The sequence below is a fragment of the Eschrichtius robustus genome, chromosome 5, assembly GCF_028021215.1.
Source record: "Eschrichtius robustus isolate mEscRob2 chromosome 5, mEscRob2.pri, whole genome shotgun sequence".
Lineage (NCBI taxonomy): Eukaryota > Metazoa > Chordata > Mammalia > Artiodactyla > Eschrichtiidae > Eschrichtius > Eschrichtius robustus.
Window position 1 is genome coordinate 14511819 of NC_090828.1, and position 20116 is coordinate 14531934.

The 20116-nt window shown below is 42.3% G+C and overlaps 1 protein-coding gene across 3 annotated transcripts in view; it reads left to right on the top strand.

Annotated features, from left to right (window-relative positions):
• Positions 1-20116, top strand: part of SERPINE2 (serpin family E member 2) — a 74430-nt gene that overhangs the window by 25345 nt on the left and 28969 nt on the right. Inside the window, exon 1 of one of the 3 annotated variants that reach the window (XM_068544342.1) lies at positions 18094-18115. The exons of the other annotated variants lie outside the window; for them this stretch is intronic. The gene's annotated coding sequence lies outside the window, so the exon portion shown is untranslated. Of the gene's footprint in view, positions 1-18093; positions 18116-20116 lie in introns of those variants that run through there. 3 annotated transcript variants of the gene reach the window in all.

A 20116-nucleotide genomic window follows, 5' to 3' on the forward strand; every position in this document is an offset into this window, starting at 1 on the left:
GGACATGGAAGCAGCCTAAGTGTCCGTCAACAGATGAATGGATAAAGAAGATGTGGCACATATATACAATGGAATATTACTCGCCATAAAAAGGAACAAAATTGAGTTATTTGTAGTGAGGTGGATGGACCTAGAGTCTGCCATACAGAGTGAAGTAAGTCAGAAAGAGGAAAACAAGTACCGTATGCTAACACACATATATGGAATCTAAAAAAAAAAAAAAAAAAGGTTCTGATGAACCTAGTGGCAGGACAGGAATAAAGATGCAGACGTAAAGAACGGACTTGAGGGCACGGGGGGAAAGGGGAAGCTGGGATGAAGTGAGAGAGTAGGATTGACATATATATACACTACCAAATGTAAAATGGATGGCTAGTGGGAAGGTAGTTGTAGATTGATATGCAGTCATAAAAAACAGTAGAGGGAGATCCCTTCACCTAGTTCCCCCAAAGGTATCATCTTGCACAACTAGTACACAGCAATAAATACCACAACTAGTACATTAACATTGTATAATCCACCTCGTTCAGATGTCAACAGTTTGACATGTACTCGTGTGTGTGTGTGTTTGTGTGTGTACTTATTTCTATGCAGTTTTATCATATTGTGGATTTGTGTCACCACCACGGTCAAGACGCAGGACAGTTTCATCACCAGGACCCCTCATGCAAGCTTTTTATAGTCACATCCATCCACCTCCATCTCAGCTCCCCTAATTCCTGGTTGCCGCTAATATGTTCTCCATCTCTCTAATTTTGTCATTTTAAAAATATTTTATAAATGGAATCATACAGTATGTAACCTTTTGGTTTTTTGGGGGGAGGGTTTGTTGTTGTTGTGTTTTGCTTTGTTTTGTTTGGCAGTGCAGCCAGGCTTGCAGGGATCTTAGTTCCCTGCCCAGGGATGGAAGCTGGGCCCCGGCAGTGAAATCGCCAAATCCTAACCACCGGAACACCAGGGAATTCCCCAGTATGTTACCTTTTGGAACTGACCTTTTTCACCAGCATAATTCCCTTGAGAGGCATCCCAGTTGATACATGTATCAATAGCTCATCCCCTCTTCCTGCTGAGTGGTGTTCCATGTATGGATGTGCTACAGTTTATTTAACCAGTCACTTGTTGGAGGACATCTGGGTTGTTTCCAGTTTGGGGCTATTACAAATAAAGCTGCTACCAACATTGGTGCAGGTTTTCGTGTGAAGATGAGTTTCCATTTCTCTGAAATAAATGTCTAAGATTGCTGGATCATATGGTTAAATGCATGTAAGAGACTGCCAAACTATCCTGGAGTGGCTGTACCATTTTACATTCCCACCAGCAATGTGTGAGTGACCCAGTTTCTCTGCATCTTCTCCAGCATTTGGTATTATCACTAGTTTTTTGGTTTTTTTTTTTTAAGTTTTTATTTATTTATTTATTTATTTATTTATTTTTGGCTGTGTTGGGTCTTCGTTTCTGTGCGAGGGCTTTCTCTGGTTGTGGCAAGCGGGGGCCACTCTTCATCGCGGTGCGCGGGCCTCTCACTATCGCGGCCTCTCTTGTTGCGGAGCACAGGCTCCAGACGCGCAGGCTCAGTAATTGTGGCTCATGGGCCCAGCCGCTCCACGGCATGCGGGATCCTCCCAGACCAGGGCTCGAACCCGTGTCCCCTGCATTGGCAGGCAGATTCCCAACCACTGCACCACCAGGGAAGCCCACTAGTTTTTATTTTAGCCATTCCAATAGGTGTGTATTGACAGCCAGTTGTGGTTTTAATTTGCATTTCCCTAATGGCTAATGATGTTGAACATCTCTTCATGGGCATATTTGCCCTCTGTATGTTCTCTTCAATGAAATGTCAGTCTGTGTCTTTGGCCCATTTTCTGATTGACTTGTTTGGTGTTCTTTACTTTATGTTGTGAGAATTGTTTGTATATTCTAGATAGTGTATCAGCCTTGTGTCAGATATGTGGTTTGCAAATATTTTTTCCTAATCTGTAGCTTGTCTTCTCATCATCTTTGCAGAGTCCTTTGCAGAGCACATCTTTTTAATTTTGATGAGGTGGATTTATCAGTGTTTCCTTTTTGGGGGTCAGACTTTTAGTATCAAGTCTAAGACAAAGTAGGGTTTTGATTCCTGCCTCCTCTAATGTGCAGTGTCTGATCACGAGAAAGAAGGCGGTGGGGCAGGATGGACACTGGAGTGTGAAGGGGTTGTTCTTCCAGCCTCTGTCTAGTTTGGACTCTGGTGTGTGGCATGGTGAGTTGCTGCTCAAGGTTATGGCCCCAGGGTAGACCTGGTCCTACAAAGACTGTAAGATGATGATGGTGTAAAGCAAAACTCCCAAAATCTCAGTTTCCAGAACCATACGTGGTACCTTCTAACACAAGGCCTTGTTGCACGTGAGATCCTCTGTCTGGAGCTCTCTCCCCTGCCCCCAGCCCCCTCCTGCTTTGTCGTATAAAGTTCTTCCTCCAAAGCTGGCCTACCCGGCCCTTCCTCAGAATACCTCCTCAACCCCTGCCTGCCCCCATCCCCCCAGGTGTGTCTCGGCTCCCTTTGTTGTAAATTTCACTTGCTGTCATACCACTTGGGAAGCAAATGTGTCAAAATGAATGTCAATGTCCACGCAGTATTTATGATGATGTCATTAAAGTCCGTTTCCCTCTAGACCAAGGTTTCTCAGCCTCAACCCTATTGACATTTTGGAGGCGACAGGTCCTTGTTGCGCAGGGATGTCCTGAGCCCCGTAGGGTGTTGAGCAGCACCCTTGGCCTCCGTCCACTATATGCCAGTAGCACCCTCCCCCTACGCCCAGTTGTGACAACCGAAAACGTCTCCAGATGTTGCCGGATGTTCCCTGAGGGACAAACTGCCCAGGTGGAGAACCACGGCCCTAGACTCTCAGCTCTGGGAGAGTAGGCACCAAGCCCATTTGTCCGTGTTCTCTCCCCAGCCCTGTGCCTGATACACTAGTGCTTCATTAATATTTGTGAAATAAATCAATGGATGAACAGTACCTGCTATTGAATAGTTCTTTACGTGGCAACCTTGGAAAGGCCACCTGATTCTTTCAAAAGAATCAAGTGGGTTTCATTGTGAATTTGAGCCTCAAAATCTAGAGTTCCTCTCCTCATAGTTGAATACAGTTTCCTTGCCCTCTTCCCCTGCTGCCTGAAATAAAGATGCAGGAGTCTTCGAGTTCCTGCTTGATTAAAGCCCACATCCTCTGTTAACACTGCCAGAGCACCTCCATCATTCACAGGGCTGGGAGGCCTCCCACTATCTCTGAACGCTCCTTCTTCCAAGAAAAAGAGGACATCCCTGCCGGCAGAATGGGAACCTCGTGCAGGTGGCATTTTGCCGGTAATTTGGCTCTGCTGGAGACGCAATTCAGCATTCGTCTGCTGAGTCTCCTTCCCTCTCTGGCCTCTGCTCCCTTTTCATGAGGAAAGGGAGGAAAAGAGAGATTTGGGCTCAGTTTTGCTTAGCTAAGCATGTAACTGAATATAATTAGTTCAGAAAGTTCCCAGGGAGTAGGTACAGTAGTCGTAAGAATAATTTAGGGATGTGTGAGCATTTTAGGTTTTTCTCTGTACCTGGCAGTTTGGTTCCCTGAATGATAGAGCTGACTTTGCTTTGGGGGGGGCGGGGGAAAGGGCTGCTGGGCATGGGGGAGCAGGCAGTGGGTGGGGAGGAGAGGCTGATGGGGGTAACGGCTGGGTATGCCAGCCTCGGCTCCCTACCGCTGCTTTATGGGAGGGGTCTCATTGGTACTCAGAGGTGCCGCAGCAGAGGGAGGCCGGGGCTGGTCCTCCCCCGCGCCGTAGAGGAACAACTGGGCCCGCTGTAAACGCCTTCCCTGCCCATCCTTGCGGGAGGCTCGGCATGACGCAGGCATTCTCCACTCCAGCCGCAGAACGTCCGCGGGCTGTAGAAGAGCCTGATTTGATAAGGTGGGCTGGCAGGCCAAAGCTTTAACTACTGGTACCACAAACCTTCCCTTCTGGGATTCACAAAAGGGATGGACTGGATCCCTTCCTCTCTCGTGGGTCGAAAGTTCCAGGGAGGACCACTGTGATGGTGTCAGCACAGTTGTTGCTTTGACAAGAAACAGTCTGTGACTTCAGACTGAAGGCTCGATTCTAAGTTAAGGAAAGTCAGTTGTGACGCATTGGGGAAGAGTGGAAATGTGTGCTTTTTTGTGCTCTAGAAGAGCCTTCCTTATCCTCGGCACAACTAGCGTTTGGGGCTGGATAATTCCTTGAGGTGGTGACCGTCTCCTGCACCGTAGGACGTCTGGCAGCATCCCTGGCCTCAACCCGTGAGAAGCCAGTAGCACCCCGTCCCAGGTGTGACAACCCAAAACACCTCCGGACGTTGCCAAATGTCTCTTGGGGGGCAGTGCCGCTCTCCCTCCCAGTTGGAACCACTGCAGTAGAGTAACAAGCTTTCTGTTCAATTCCTGTGCCCTGTAGAGCTGTGGTCACTTGTTTACTCCGAGTATTTGGTGATTTAAGCACAGGACAGAGAGGTAGAAAGAAGGCAGTGTTTCTTTACTTTTTCCTTGGTTGACCCTTTAAACTCCCGCACAAGAGTCAGCATGATATATTGACTAAAAGTGTCGGTTTTCAGACATCTCTTCACCTTGTATGATCTGTATGATCTGGGCAGGTCATTTAATTGGGCCTCAGTTTTCATTATCTGTAAAATAAAAGTACTAATGCCTACTTCTTAACTTGAGGATTCAGCTAGACGTTGAATATATAAAGCTCCAGGTACAGTGTCTGGCATATAGTAGGCATTCCATAAATGATGGCTAGTATTCTTGAGTACTTAAGAATGTATTTTACAAGTTTTAAACAAATTGGATTTTTTTTTGAGTTAGCAAAAGCAGTTGCTGCTGCTACCTAAACTAGTAATGGGAACAGTTAATTTCCATAGAATTACAGCTTATTTCTTAAACATTATGGAGTTCCAACTATATAGTAGGTACTATGCTATATGCAGGGAATAAAAAATTAACTGTAATCCCTGCCATTAAATATCTAATATGTAGATTTAGCCACATAAATGGGTCAAATCATGTTCATCAAAATAAAGCCATCGCTTACTGAAAAAGCTCAACGTGAAATGGTCCATGGGTTGTAATGGGGTGTAGCATTCATTTTAGTGTAGATAAAAGGGTCCCAACATTATTTCTCAACTCTCTCCTTTTCCAATAAGTACCATTTTTTATTCAAGTTTTTATGATCCTGTGATTCAACCACTGTGATTTAATTGTGTTCTGTAGCCTTCTCTGCTCCCTCTTAGTACACATCTCAGCTGAGCTATCTGGAATATATTACCATATCTTTAAGTTTTCTTCAAGGATAGTTTCCTAGCTTCTGAACGATACTGTGTTGGATGGATGTCAGGAACTGTCCTTTACTGTTGGGTGTTGTAAGTTGTGCCCTCCCAGATGTAGTCCCTGAGTCAAGGATAAAGTGTAATTGATTCGTTGAGGAAGTGCTCCCAGGTGAAACAGTAAGGGAATGGAAGAAATGGGAATTAGAAAGGGAAGCAGCCTATCAAGGGGCGATATCAGGTGAAGTCCTACATCAGCCTAATCCCACGGGGAGCTCTAGAGAGTCTGTTGCACCTTCGGGTGGTCTGTGCCACCTTGAGGCAAAGAAGCTGGGCTTTTGTACTCCTGACCAGTAGTCAGTGGCTGTTGACCTCCCGGATGGCAGAATGCTGTATGTAAACTCCCAGCCACTTAGAACCCACTAAGATCGTGGGCTCCAACTCACAATAGCAAGCCTCTGAAAATAGCAGGTGCAAATGATTAGCAACAAAGAACACAGACGCTAGAGGAGAAATGCACAAAGCTGATAAGAGGTCACCCACGGTGTCCCTTCATTGGAAATTTAGGTCGCAGTGATCATTGTTATTGCAATCTATCTATTGCAAAGAATATTGCAGTGATTTTGCTACTAGAAATAACTCCACAGTGAACATTTTTAGACTCAAATCTTTTTTTTTTTTTATTATTACCTTAGAACTGAGTGATAGAAGGAATATTACTTTTCCAGTAGGTATATACATTTTAAAGAATATGCATATGAAAAATTGCCTTTCAGAAAGATTTTTATCAATTTACACTTCCAACACTTACTGTTCATTTTCTTTTTTAGCAACAATCTAGAGAGCATTGATTTCTCACCTATGAACTGAAGACCTGTAGACAACATCAGAGTTATTCTCAGGGGTCAGAAAAGTCATGTTCCTGGTCTAGCTTTGAGTAGAGACTGAATAAATGATATCTCAAAATATGATTGTTTTGAAATGTATCAAGATGCTGTTATGTATAGCTAAAAAGCATTTGCATTTTATTAGTGTTTATGAATTCATGGTAGCATTTTATCATGTATTTTCACCAGTACTAAAAATATAACTAGTCATGAAGCATCTGTAACACTTTTTTTTAGGTCTCAAAAAGGTGCTACCTTGTTTTAAAGATTGAGAACCACGAGTCAATATCACTATGATGTCTTAGGACATGTCTTGACTATTGATTAGAAAATCACCCATATAAACTGTTTTGTCTTAAAGATTTGTCAGTAAGAAAGTCTATACGACTTGGCACCATACATAATAAAGCAGATTTAATGACCCAAGTCAACAGACTAAAAAGCACATCTCAGAACCATGAAAGGTTTTTGGGAACATACCTACCTACCTCCACCCCCGCCATAATAGAACCCCTTCTTTCTCTTATAGGGGTAAGGGAACACACCAGCATTGTCTTATTCTGTGTTTTAAATAGTCTAAAGAAATTATAAAGACACAGACAGGGCTATATCAAGGTGGAAGTATTGTTTGGCCTGTTTTCTTAGCTCAATCCTTGAGGCTTTCTAAATAGCTGTTGAAGTAAAAATCAGAGACTGTTTCGGGTCTTGAGCATTGAGGAAGACAACGGCGACATTTACTGAGCCCCTACTCTGAGCCAGATACTGTGCTAGTTCCTGTCTGCCTTTCTGTTGTGAATATGGAATTCCCATGACCACCCTTGAAATTCGATTTCTAATACAGTAAAGGAGAAAGCTGAGGTTGATAAAGATCGTGACTTGCCTTGGATCTCTTGGTTAGTAAATGGTGAAATTGGGATTTGAACCTTACATGAATTTCCCCTGACACTTAGAGGAAAATAGAATAAATGTCCCATAATCTTGTATTTTAAAAGATGGACAACTCTCAATTTAAAAAAGACCATTAAAAAAAAGATGGACAACTAACAAAGCCCCAACTGCCTTCTTCCTCATAACCTTCCCCTTTCACCTCAAAAGAGATTTCAGAATGAATGGTATGTGGATGAAAGACACTTGGATGTCAGTTAGAGTGTACTTATAATATGTCTCTTTGTTGAAGGAACCTTTTAGACATTGTTGCCATACATTTCAGTAGCTGAACATTTCTTTCCTGGGTATTTTTAGGTTCCTTTCTGGCAAAATTAATTAGTGTCATAGATCAAGCATATACTTTGAAGTCTGATAAAAATGTAAGAAAAAATCCAAAGAGGTCTCTAAGTCTCTCTCCAGTAACCTGAAAGAAGACATTTTAGAACCACCAAGCTACTGTCACTTTGATCAGTTGGCATTTCCTGTTTGTTCTCTTAAGTCTTAAGAATGCTAACTCATTCAGATAATACTCTGTACACTTCCCAAGGGTATCAAGAGGCCCTTTAGTTTTGCTTGTTCATCTCATTTTCTGGCTTAAGAGAATGTGGTAGATATTTGGAAATGAGGACAGGTTCTGGTGGATGTAGTTCAGTAATGTTTGTAGAGGCTAGAGGGACTAGAGTCCTCCTCTCTCCATTATAGGACCAGACCTGAGGCTTAACCACAGTTATTTGTTCATTAGCAACTGCAGTCACTTTGCAGATACAGCCTGCACTTCCATAGGTCAACTCCTGAAGTTCTCCAGAATGCCTATTGCCAAACACCCTTAACAGTGTTAGGCCTTTGCCTGTCGGCAGAGTGTTGGTGAGAAACATTTGGCCTGACTGCTGGGCAGCACAGTCCTACTTAAGGCCACTTAGAAGTCTCAGTTTGGCAGCCTTTCCTTCACATTTACTTCTTTGGGAAGCTCTGTCAAAAAAGCTGTTGGGAGAGGTCATGATTCTAATATAATCTGATGTGCTATTTCTTCTCCTCCTCCTGTAGCCCCCCCCCAGAAGAACTGGTTAATCCAGAGGTACATTAATAAAGGATCTTAGTTTCCAAGAACCAGGATCCTAGGAACACAGAGACCAGAAGGATATCAACAGTTTCCCAGTGCCTGAGAACATGTCAGCTTTCATTGATGGGAAGGAGCTGGTTGTCACACCTTGCCCCCCACCAAGATAAACTGGGGGACTGTCCTTGTTATGCTGTGGGCCACTTGTTCATTCCAGGAGCTTGCATTGTTAGGACCTCACTCAGGATGGGGTTGATCCAGGAGACTCAGTGCCTTCACATGAGGGTGATTCATTTTGATTATCCTAGCCCAACTTTTAATGCCCAGCTCACTCCCCCATATTTTCATTATCTAGTGTGCCTCCCCTAAGCCATACAGCCCTGGGAGGCAAACCAATTCGCAGGGTAGCAGTCTATCTTCCACACTTGAATTTCAGTATTCGGCTATAGTCCAGAGAGGGATGTAAGTGGATTTTGGATTTTTCTACATGTCTGTTGCCCAGTATCCCCACAGTTAACTTAGGGTTTATTTGGTCAAGATACTCAGATTGTGGTCTCTAAATACTGCCTCCCACTAAAAGGAACCAGAGTTCCCTAGAGAAGTGTCTGATTCCAACTGGGTATGCAAAATGAGCCTGGAACATCTTGCCAAACCAGAAACAAGGAAGCTATTGAGACTACAGGGTCACATAAAAGGTTCAGGAGCCAACCTGAAGAGGCTCGTTCTGAGCATTAATAAAAGTAATAATATTTTAGTAGATCAAAACCCTTAAAATATGTTGAAAAACATGAGTTCGTAATTATACTAAGCAGACAAACAAAGAAACCCCCTCTGGTCAACAGTAAGAATTCTGGGTAACCAAGTCATTATTTGGAGAATGATACAGGGAATGGATCTTGCCTTTGCTATACAAACTGAACCTCAAGACAACCAAATCGATGGTTATGGGAAATTTCTTTTTATAGAAATATCCCAACCAATAAATGGAGAAAGAAAGAATTACAAAAGCACCATTTGGCAAGCCATAATAAAACAATGCACTTAGGCAATGATCATGAGTAACTGCTAACGTCACAGAAAAGAGACAGACAGCCGCTGTTTCCTGATTCCAGCCTCCTGGGCAGTACCTCTGTGAAATACTCTTGCAAAACAGAAATATGAATCTGATCAGCCTCTAGAGCAGAAATTGGCAAACTTCCTGTGAAGGGCCAGGTAGTAAATGTTTCCTGGCTTTGCAGTCCAACTGGGCAGCTGTCTGTTCAACTCGCTGTAGGAGCCTGAATGCAGCCAGAGACAAAACAAAAAGCGTGGCCAGATCTGGCCCAGGAGTTAGCAGACTGCTGTTCTAGGTCTAACTACCAGTTTACAGGAAGTAAGGAAGACAGAGGAGCTTGCTAAACAGCATCACATGAGTGCAATTAGCAAAATCTAGACTGGGAAACTCTATAGGACAAGTAAGCTGGTTTCTTCAGTAAAAAAGTTCCAAGGAAAAAGTTAAAAATAAAGCAACTAGGGGAAGATTTTTTAAAAGACAAGAGACATATAACCAGTTGCAATGTTTGGAGCTTATTTAGATCCTGATTCAAATAAACTGTAAAGCAGAAGGCAATAAGGAAAATTTGGACACTGACTAGATATTTAACATAATAAAGAGTTATTAATTTTTGAGTGGGATAATGATATTATGTGTGTGTGTATTCCTTAGGTTTAGAGTATATGCTGAAAATATTTCGAATTATATGCTATCTAGAATTTGCTTCAAAATAATCTTTGATTTTGAAAGAAATAAAATAAGCCACAAGTTGATAATTATTTTTTCTGGATGTTGGGTATTGAGGGTTTATCTTGCATATATTTGAAATCTTTTATGACATAAAAAATGTTTAAATATATACATTTTACAAAATATATCACTTTACACATTTTTTAGAGAAGAAGAAGGGATGGAGTATTTTCTGTTAGGCACTCCTGGGTCCTCCTAAAACTGGTGGGAATCATCTGGCTAAGAGTTGGCGCCAGAAGAGTCTTTCTAGTGTTTTTTCCCCCCAACACTGTTTTCATACATCTTATTTGTTATTCTAAATAGACTCGACAGATATCATATTATCATTTGAGCCGACAGATATCATATTATTTATCATTTGCTCATGTGTTATATGTAACAGACATTTTGTTTTGTAAATAAAGAATTTATAAGGTTGAAAGTAAGCTTCATCTTTTGTGACCAACTATACTAGGCTCCCATTGTTTAATCGATGAGCGTTTGTTCAGTGCAGGAGTCTGGCCACAAGTGCTTTTCACAGCCTGGGGAGGTAATGTGAGTGATGGCAACTGGTGGGGAGCAGAGGGGGCATGTAGGAAAGCAGGCGCCCAGCTCCTGGGGCAGTTGCTATGCAGGATGTCTGCCGTGGGAATGAGGGCCCTGTGTTACCAGAACACCCATTCATTTTCCTTTTTCCTGAGAAGAGCTCTAAATCTAGATTGTATGTGACATTATCTAACTTTTAGTTGCTTAAAATATTTCTGCAATGCCTTGTCTTCCAAACCAAACACTTGTACAGCTGGAGTAGACCTCTGATTTAGCGTCTACCCAATGTCAGGGCCCTAAATGAGAGCCTGTGGGCACCAGGATTCTAAAGTGCCCTGGCCCTGCTTTCTGTGAGCTTCCAGTCTAGTTGGGAGGGAAAAAAAATACTTGAAAAACAAAATGAGAGGTGTAGATAGGAAATGCTATGGGAATTCAGAGAAGGGGGTGGCTAACCCCATCTGGAGAAATTAGGGAAAGCTTCCCACAGGCCACGGAAGGAGTTGGGGGAAGCCCTGGTGTTCTAGGTGGAGAGCCAGGGAGAGAAGCAATGCCATGGACATGGGCAAGAGCAAGGCCCAGCAACAGGAAACCAACCCTTTAGGAGGAGAGTCAGTGGCCCTCCATAGCCCACCCATGAAGGTTGTTTCAAGACAAGATTGTATTCTGTACAATCAGGTGAAAATAGGCAGCAAACAGTGGAAAGCATGGCACTGAAACTCAGCTGAGGATTTGAGCAGCAGATCAGAGTATCATCTGTCTAGAAGTGATGGTTGAAGTCATGGGGCCTGTAGAGTGTGTTTCTTTAATGCCTGCCATTGGCAGGTGGTACATTTATATAGGTGGTAGGGATGCTCTCTGAGTCTGACATTTCAAAACTACCAACCCATTGTTTATAACCCTAAATCTTACTTAAAGCTCAAAGCAGCACCCAAATACTTCAAAAACGTTCCCCACACTGGAAAGGAAAGGTTTGGAGTAAGAGAAACTAGAAGTCCATGGGGAAAGAGAAGCCCACATATGGAAGGATATGCCTGTGGTAATGGCTTTATTTATAGGTATATGATCTCCCTCCAAGGATGGCCAAAAGTAGAGACTTTTTCACTGTTAAAAAAAGATTATTCAAGAAATTGAAATATTATATAGATTATGATTGTCCATATTAATGCTATGTAATACATTTGAGCAACATCTTTATCCCTTCCCTTATTTGAAAGTTTAAAGTATAATTTCTTTTAAAAAATAAAACAGGATGTTATTATGTTCTTCCCATAATGAGAATCTCTTCGTTTTAGAGAATAAGCATTTCAAAGCCTGATAACTCCAACAGTTATTTCATGTAAAAGACTATCTATTTGGACATGAATATGTGTTAATATTAGGAATGTTATCAGCCTATAATAATGTATGGATTAATACCCACTTTCCTGGCTACTGAACTTTGGAGAGAAGTGAAAGCTTAGTCTTGGACATGTACACAAGCCAGGTGAGTTTAGACCACTGAGCATTTAGCCTAGGAAACTGAGGCCAAGAAGAAGTTATGTCCAGAACATCAATCAAAAATAGCTCTGATGATTCATTTGGAGATTGGTTCAAGATGGCGGAGTAGAAGGACGTGCACTCACTCCCTCTTGCGAGAGCACCAGAATCACAACTAACTGCTGAATGGTCATCGACAGGAAGACACTGGAACTCAGCAAAAAAGATACCCCGCATCCGAAGACAAAGGAGAAGCTGCAATGAGATGGTAGGAGGGGCGCAATCACTATAAAATCAAATCCCATAACTGCTGGATGGGTGACTCACAAACTGGAGAACACTTATACCACAGAAGTCCACCCACTGGAGTGAAGGTCCTGAGCCCCACGTCAGGCTTCCCAACCTGGGGGTCTGGCAACGGGAGGAGGAATTCCCAGAGAATCAGACTTGAAGGCTAGCGGGATTTGATTGCAGGACTTTGATAGGACTGGGGGAAACAGAGACGACACACCTGGAGGGCGCACAAAAAGTAGTGTGCGCATCAGGACCCAGGGGAAGGGGCAGTGACCCCATAGGAGACTGAACCAGACCTACCTACCAGTGTTGGAGGGTCTCCTGCAGAGGCGGGGGGCAGCTGTGGCTCACTGCAGGGACAAGGACATGGGCAGCAGAAGTTCTGGGAAGTACTCCTTGGCGTGAACCCTCCCAGAGTCCACCATTAGCCCCACCCAAGAGCCTGTAGCCTCCAGTGTTGGGTTGCCTCAGGCCAAACAACCAACAGGGAGGGAACTCAGCCCCACCCATCAGCAGACAAGCAGATTAAAATTTTACTGAACTCTGCCCACCAGAGCAATACCCAGCTCTACCCACCACCATTCCCTCCCATCAGGAAGCTTGCACAAGATGGCCTCATCCACCAGAGGGCAGACAGCAGAAACAAGAAGAAATACAATCCTGCAGGCTGTGGAATGAAAACCACATTCACAGAAAGATAGACAAAATAAAAAGACAGAGGACTATGTACCAGATAAAGGAACAAGATGAAACCCCAGAAAAACAACTGAATGAAGTGGAGATAGGCAACCTTCCAGGAAAATAATTCAGAATAATGATAGTGAAGATGATCCAGGAAAAAGAAAAAGAATGGAGGCAAAGATCGAGAAGATGCAAGAAATGTTTAACAAAGACCTAGAAAAATAAAAGAACAAACACCTAGAAGAATAAAAGAACAACAAAACAGAGATGAACCATAAAATAACTGAAATGAAAAATACATGAGAAGGAATCAATAGCAGAGTAACTGAGGCAGAAGAACAGATAAGTGACCTGGAAGACAGAATGGTGGAATTCACTGCCACGGAACAGAATAAAGAAAAAAGAATGAAAAGAAAAGAAGACAGCCTAAGAGATGTCTGGGACAACATTAAATGCACCACCATTTGCATTATAGGGGTCCCAGAAGAAGAGAGAGAAAGGACCCGAGAAAATATTTGAAGAGATTATAGTCGAAAACTTCCTTAACATGGGAAAGGAAGTAGCCACCCAAGTCCAGGAAGCGCAGAGTCCCAGGCAGGATAAACCCAAGGAGAAACACGCTTAGACACATAGTAATCAAATTGACAAAAATTAAAGACAAAAATTATTGAAAGCAGTAAAGGAAAAATGACAAATAACATACAAGGGAACTCCTGTAAGGTTAACAGCTGATTTCTCAGCAGAAGCTCTACAAGCCAGAAGGGAGTGGCATGATATACTTAGAGTGATGAAAGGGAAGAACCTACAACCAAGATTACTCTACCCAGCAAGGATCTCATTCAGATTTGGCGTAGAAATCAAAAGCTTTATAGACAAGCAGAATCTAAGAGAATTCAGTACCACCAAACCAGCTCTACAACAAATGCTAAAGGAACTTCTCTAAGTGGGAAACACAAGAGAAGAAAAGGACCTACAGAAACAAACCCAAAGCAATTAAGAAAATGGTAATAGGAACATACATATCGATAATTACCTTAAATGTGAATGGATTAAATGCTCCAAGCAAAAGACACAGGCTCGCTGAATGGATACAAAAACAAGACCCATATATATGCTGTCTACAAGAGACCCACTTCAGACCAAGGGACAAATACAGACTGAAAGTGAGGGGATGGAAAAAGATATTCCATGCAAACGGAAATCAAAAGAAAACTGGAGTAGCAATACTCATATCAATAAAATGGACTTTAAAATAAAGAATGTTACAACACAAGGAAGGACACTATGTAATGATCAAGGGAACAATCCAAGAAGAAGATATAACAATTATAAATGTATATGTATATATGCACCCAACATAGGAGCACCTCAATACATAAGGCAAATGCTAACACTATAAAAGAGGAAATCAACAGTAAGACAGTAATACTGGGGGACTGTAACACCTCACTTACACCAATGGACAGATCATTCAGCCAGAAAATTAATAAGGAAACACAAGCTTTAAATGACACAATAGACCAGATAGATTTAATTGATATTTCTAGGACATTCCATCTGAAAACAGCAGATTACACTTTCTTCTCAAGTGCACATGGAACATTCTCCAGGATAGACCACATCTTGGGTCACAAATCAAGCCTTGGTAAATTTAAGAAAATTGAAATCATATCAAGCATCTTTTCAGACCACAACACCATGAGATTAGAGATAAGTTACAGGGAAAAAAATGTAAAGAACACAAATACATGGAGACTAAACAATACGTTACTAAATAACCAAAAGATCACTGAAGAAATCAAACAGGAAATCAAAAAATACCTGGAGACGAATGACAACAAAAACATGACAATCCAAAACCTACGGGATGCAGCAAAAGCAGTTCTAAGAGGGAAGTTTATAGCAATACAATCCTACCTCAAGAAACAAGAAAAATCTCAAATAAACAATCTAACCTTACACCTAAAGGAACTAGAGAAAGAAGAACAAACAAATCCCAAAGTTAGTAGAAGGAAAGAAATCATAAATATCAGAGCGGAAATAAATGAAATAGAAACAAAGAAAACAATAAAAGATCAATAAAACTAAAAGCTGGTTCTTTGAGAAGATAAACAAAGTTGATAAACCATTAGCCAGACTCATCAAGAAAAAGAGGGAGAGGACTCAAATCGATAAAATGAGAAATGAAAAGGGAGAAGTTACAACGGACACCGCAGAAATACAAAACATCCTGAGAGGCTACAGCAAGCAACTCTATGCCAATAAAATGGACAACCTGAAAGAAATGGACACATTCTTAGAAAGGTATAACCTTCCAAGACTGAACCTGGAAGAAACAGAAAACATGAACAGACCAATCACAAGTAATGAAATTGAAACTGTGATTAAAAATCTTCCCACAAACAAAAGTCCAGGACCAGATGGCTTCACAGGTGAATACTATCAAACATTTAGAGAAAAGCTAACACCCATCCTTCTCAAACTCTTGCAAAAAATTGCAGAGGGAGGAACACTCTCAAACTCATTCTACGAGGCCACCATCACCCTGATACCAAAACCAGACAAAGATACTACAAAAAAAAAAAAAATTACAGACCAATATCACTGATGAATATAGACGCAAAAATCCTCAACAAAATACTAGCAAACAGAATCCAACAACACATTAAAAGGATCATACACCATGATCAAGTGGGATTTATCCCAGGGATGCAGGGATTCTTCAATATATGCAAATCAATCAATGTGATACACCATATGAACAAATTGAAGAATAAAAACCATATGATCATCTCAATAGATGCAGAAAAAGCTTTGGACAAAATTCAACACCCATTTATGATAAAAACTCTCCAGAAAGTGGACATAGAGGGAACCTACTTTAACATAATAAAGGTTATATATGACAAACAAAGGAAACTATAAACAAGACGAAAAGACAACCTTCAGAAAATATTTGCAAACAAATCAAGGACAAAGGATTAATCTCCAAAATATATAAACAGCTCATGCAGCTCAGTGTTAAAAAAAACAAACAACCCAATCAAAAAATGGGCAGAAGACCTAAATAGACATTTCTCCAAGGAAGACATACAGATGGCCAAGAAGCACATGAAAAGCTGCTCAGCATCACTAATTATTAGAGAAATGCAAATCAAAACTACGAGGTATCACCTCACACCGATTAGAATGGGCATCATCAGAAAACCTACAAACAACAAATGCTTGAGAGGGTGTGGAGAAAAGGGAACCCTCTTGCACTGTTGGTAGGAATGTAAATTGATACAGCTACTATGGAGAACAGTATGGAGGTTCCTTAAAAAGCTAAAAATATAATTACCAGACTTCCCTGGTGATGCAGTGGTTACAAATCCGCCTGCCAATGCAGGGGACACGAGTTTGAGCCCTGGTCTGGGAAGATCCCATATGCCGCGGAGCTATTACGCCTGTGCGCCAGAACTACTGAGCCTGCGCTCTAGAGCCCACGAACCACAACTACTGAGCCCACGTGCCACAACTACTGAAGCCCATGTGCCTAGAGCCCTTGCTCTGCAACAAGAGAAGCCACTGCAATGAGAAGCCCGTGCACCGCAACGAGGAGTAGCCCCCGCTCACCACAACTAGAGAAAGCCCGTGTGCAGCAACGAAGACCCAATGCAGCCAAAAATAAAATAAATAAATAAATAATTTAAAAAACTAAATAAATAAGATAAAAATAGAATTACCGTATGACCCAGCAATCCCACTACTGGGCATATACCCAAAGAAAGCCATAATTCAAAAAGACACATGCACCGCAATATTCATTGCAGCACTATTTACAATAGCCAGGTCATGGAAGCAATGTAAATGCCCATCGACAGATGAATGGATAAAGAAGCTGTGGTACATATATACAATGGAATATTACTTAGTCATAAAAAGAACAAAATTAGGTCATTTGCAGAGCTGTGGCTGGACCTAGAGACTGTTATACAGAGTGACGTAATTCAGAAAGAGAAAAACACATATCGTATATTAACGCATATATGTGGAGTCTAGAAAAATGGTACAGATGAACCGGTTTGCAGGGCAGAAGTTGAGACACAGATGTAGAGAACAAACGTATGGACACCAAGGGGGAAAAGCCACCGGGGGGGTGGGGGTGGGGGTGGGGGTGGGATGAACTGGGAGATTGGGATTGACATGTATACACTAATATGTATAAAATAGACAACTAATAAGAACCTGCTGTAGGGCTTCCCTGGTGGCGCAGTGGTTGAGAATCTGCCTGCCAATGGAGGGGACACGGGTTCGATCCCTGGTCTGGGAGGATCCCACATGCCGCGGAGCAACTAGGCCCGTGAGCCACAATTACTGAGCCTGCGCGTCTGGAGCCTGTGCTCTGCAACAAGAGAGGCTGCGACAGTGAGAGGCCCGCACACCGCGATGAAGAGTGGCCCCCACTTGCTGCAACTAGAGAAAGCCCTCACACAGAAACGAAGACCCAACACAGCCATAAATAAATAAATAAATAAATAAATAAATCAAAAGTTAAAAAAAAAAAAAGAAACTGCTGTATAAATAAATAAATAAATAAAATTCAAAAAAATTTAAAGAAAGAAAAACTGCTCTGATTCCAAGTTCTGCACAGCCCCTGACACTGTCCCAATGCGCTGTTATGAAACTACACACAGACATCTCACAAAAACTTCCCAAATCCAAGGAACTAAGAAAAACACCCCTGGCAGCCTTCCCCCACTTTATAATGAAACTGTTCTTTTAGCAAAAAATTCACAACCAAGAAAAATTCTGCTAAATAAGGTGGGTATTTATTTGGGAGACTGTCTTTGCTGATTCCAAGACCTTGGAACTTAGCTTTCTCTCGTTACTGTTGTTTTCTACCCGTTTTACAATCTTCTACATAAGTATGTAGTATGTGGGTGAATCAACTTTAAGCTATCAGAGGCAAAACCAATTTGATGTCCTTTATGAGTATGCAGATTCAAATGTTTATTCAAATATTTGCTGATCCAGGAGGATTTCTTTGGGAAGCTTGGGGAGAATAGCTAATGGCACACTGAAGGCAGATGCCAGAAGCCATCGTAATGCAAGAGTCCACAGTTCAGATTGATGAAGTTGGTGCCAGTCACCGAATTTGGCCATTTGTAACAAAGAAGGTACAAATTGTTTTATACTTATGATGGCTTTGTAGTATATTAAATGTTAAAGAGGAAGTTTATTTCCAGAAAGAAAGAAGCAGGGGAGCGGACACAATGTCTAATTTTTAGACCAAATGAGTAGAACTTCCATTCAGGATTTGGAAGTGCTCCATTATCCAACAGGCTGAAAGTAACTCAGGGGATTGTCGTGGTTTTAGAGACAGTCCAAGGTGCCAAAGTCAAAACAGGCCACGCTGGCCATAGGAAAGCCCCAAGTGGGAGTGTATGTAGGTCACTTACATGTTTTGAATTTAGACAGGCTGTGTTTATACAATCATTTTACAATTAAGCGCTGGATAAGTTCTGAATGTTCTAAATTGTTTATAATGTGCTTTTTTCCCAACATATAAGAAAATTGCACCATCACCTTGAACAATGATGTCTTTAATGGTTCACCTCGGGGCCCTGAGTGTTTGGTGGAGCACGGGCGGGGAACTCTGCCTCTGCTGACAGGCCTCTTCCCACCCCAGTGAATTTCACTCTGCTTGAGAAGTGTTTGGAGCTAAGAGTGAGTGAGGCTCAGGACTAAATTAGTCACGCTCAATAAACATTATTTTGATGCAATGGAAAAGAATGAACAAAAATAGAAAGTGTATCAGCCATCAGGTTTAATCCCACACGTATTTACTGAACATCTACTTGGGTGGGAAGAAGGCCAAGTACATAGAGAGGAAGGCAAGGGAACACACATGCCCGTTTTGCCCGATGCTGTCCTGGTGCCCTTTCTTTCCCTGGAGCATATGGACGTTATTTCCCCTCGCTCCAGGTCTCCTCTCTAAAAGGCTCCCCTCTTTCTTGTTCTCTGCAGACACCCCCAACCTCCCCCATGTAAATGCACATAACAGGAGGACAAGTTGTTTCCTGGGGAAACTTGTGCTCATCAGAAGCTCGGGTCTATAAGGGAGGGACCAAATTAGCCACATCTCAAATTCTGCTTTTGTTTTACCAGCTGCCGCTTCTACGGTCTTATTTAATGAAAGTATTTGCTTTTCCATAAACACGTGTAAATTTCCTACCTCTTGCTTGTCACAGCCAGAGAAAGCTCAGTAAGTGGTAATCAAGGAAGAAAGCATATTTCAAAAAAATCACTGTAATTGAGAATATCAGTGTAAACAACGCCATCTTCACAACTGATGAATTTGCCAATTGTTCTGCCCTCTTGTAGATTTAAGGGTGTCACTTAAATTTATTTTCATTAACAATTCATTAATTAAGAAAGTTATATATATGGTAAAAAAAAGAAAGAGTGTAGTTATAAGATAATCACAGCAACCCAAGGGATTCACGCCCTTATTTCAAACTCTCCAGTGCCTTCTTTCTTTTGTTTTTTTTCTTAATTTATTTGATCGCACTGGGTCTTAGTTGCGGCTCACCAGCTCCTCAGTTGCGGCACGTGGACTCCTTAGTTTTGACTCACGGGCTCCTTCGTTGCGGCTCACCAGCTCCTTAGCTGCGGCACGCAGCCTCCTGAGTTGTGGCATGCGAACTCTTAGTTGGGACATGCATCTGGGATCTAGTTCCCTGACCAGGGATCAAACCCGGGCTCCCTGCATTGGGAGTGCAGAGTATTAACCACTGTGCCAGCGGGGAGCTCCCTCCAGGGGTTTCTCATGACCCCTAGAATGAAATGCAAGAGCCATACCTGGTGTGACAGGCCCTTCAGGATCTGGCCCCTTTTTCTTCTTCTCCTCCTCCCCAACTTCTCCCCTCCATGTCCCTTACATCGCTGGCACACCAAGCTCCCGACAATCCACCTCTGTTCCCACCTCAGGGCCTTCGCCCTGCCGTCCTTCTGCCTGGCACATCCTTCCCCACTTTCTCGTCACTCAGCTCTCAGCACACGTGTCCCTCTGCAGAGGTGCCCTCCCTGCCTGTCCTGTCCCATGCTCCCCCACTCCATTCACTCACTTCACCGTGTCTTATTGTTGTGGCCTGATCCCTCTCTGAAATGACTTTATT